The sequence below is a fragment of the Triticum aestivum genome, chromosome 6A (assembly GCF_018294505.1).
Source record: "Triticum aestivum cultivar Chinese Spring chromosome 6A, IWGSC CS RefSeq v2.1, whole genome shotgun sequence".
Taxonomy (NCBI): domain Eukaryota; kingdom Viridiplantae; phylum Streptophyta; class Magnoliopsida; order Poales; family Poaceae; genus Triticum; species Triticum aestivum.
Window position 1 is genome coordinate 512,476,161 of NC_057809.1, and position 2,272 is coordinate 512,478,432.

Genomic DNA, 2,272 nt, shown 5'->3' on the forward strand with positions numbered 1-2,272 from the left:
AACCTCAAGGCCCGATTTTCACGGTCCTTATCCTCGAGCATCTCAGCAGTGGTGCGAGTCCGTGAATCCTCCGGAGTGGGGTCAGCATAGATAGCCTGGAGATACCCTTGTGCTCCCGGAAGTGATCCTGGCATATACCGGAAATCAGAGTCCCGAAATAGTCCAGATCTGACTCGCATAATGGTCATCATAGAGTAGGCGGCGTCCTGCACAGCCATCTCAATAGTAACCCCGAGTCCATAAGAGCAGTGAAGGGGCTCGGTGGATCCAGGATAAGATGGAAATATCCTGACAGTGCAGAGATACTGGCTTGGATTAAAGTCTCGGAATTGCTCTTCGACCGTGTACTCAGGATACCAGCGGTATCCAGCCTCAGTCATTACCCTGACCAACTTGGCAGTATGGCCAGGTACATCTAGGCATCGAGTCAGGCGAACCACTTGATTGAGGTCGCGATTGGCCATCTGAAAGCACAATCATAATGCAAGGGCATTAGAATTTCTAGCAAAATTTCGGCAGCATAACAGCTGTAAATGCTCAAGAAGGATTTTGAGACATTTGACAAAGGATTTCGTACACACTCAACATCATCATATCAAAGTTCTGAAACCATACTAACAACATAATGTGGTAGTAGAACTGAACTAGGCTTGTATCCATCAAACTTATAAGGTACTACTGATTAGTAACACGTGATCCTGGTAGAGAGAACAGATCCTAATTCCTTATCCCCCGGTGGAAGAATGGACTGACTCAGATCAGAATGTCATAAGATAAAGGAGTAAAAAGAGCCTTACGTTCCAACCCACAAACAATTCCCCTACATATAACTAAAGAATTTCTAGACTCAACATCGACCAGTTTGGCTTGGAGAACCTACAGGTAGTCCGGCTCTGATGCCAACGCTGTCAGGACCCCGACTCGATGTCACATCGATCTAGCCGGTAACACCTCATATCACTTTGCGGCCTCACGCACGGTATCCCCACGGGTGTCGCCTTACCTTTGCCCGGGACCGTTTGCGCATTTTGGCTCACGTATATGATAGTGTCGCTAGCATCCATATGATAAAGAGCCCGGGCTGACATGACTAGTCGTAAACCCAAAGTGGCACAGACTTACAGGGACAGGCATCCATGACCCAGCTTCGAACGTGTCGGTCATCAGCAAGTGGGTCCGGGCTGTAGCACTGGGCTAGCAGGGCTCCAGTAAACCGGGCTGTAGCGGGCTAACAGGACTCCGGTACTCAAAGCGTGACATTTCCCCGAAGGGACAGACACAGGAACGAAGAAGGACACATGCCGGCCAGCCTAAGTGTTCCAGAGCAGTAGCAAGCCACCATGGCTCAGCGGTAACACTAGGAGACATTTCCCGGTAAGAGAGGCTACTAAAGATAAACAACTAGGTAGTCAGATCCCACACATACCAAGCATTACAACCATACACACAATATGCTCGATATGTGCAAATACAACGAAGCATCACAACATGACTCTACAACACAAGTACTTTATTTAAGGCTCAGGGAGCCATACATAACATACACAAAGATACGGGTCTCACGACCCAACATACAAGTCATATAGTCATACAAACCAGCAGCGGAAGTACTTTGTCTGGGTACAGACAACTAGTAAAATAAAAGAGGCTTGGAAAGCCTAGCTATACTACGTGGTCCTTCACAAGCTCAGGGTCACCACCTGGGTCTTTAGCCTACTCGTTGATGTCAACGTCTACATAGAACCCATCAGAAGGGGTTGCAGCGTCTTCTGTAAAATTGTAAATTGTAGCAACATGAGTACAAAGGTACTCAGCAAGACTTACATCAGATCCTACATACATGCATATTATCAAAAGGGTTGGTGGAGTTATTGCAGCAAGCCAGCTTTGACTCTTGGCTAGACTATCCTACGATACTCCAACTTGAAATGGTTTTGCGCACACGAGTCCACTACTCACCACTTCAATACACTACCGAGGATCCACCTCCGTCTTCCTACGGAAGAGCCATCCTCGGCACTCACACTTATCTTGAGGCTTTTAGCAGTTTCCATTTACTTGTCTATGAACTGTATAGGCAACCAAGTAGTCCTTCACCGCGGACGCGGCTATTCGAATAGATCATATTAACCCTGCAGGGGTGTACTTCTTCATACATGTTTCCACCACTTAGCGTCTGCACACGACATGTGCTCGGCAGACTTCAAGCGAAAGCCGACGTGGGTGTAGACCACGACCTACCTAAACACTTAAGCCTCTAGTCCAGGTTTAT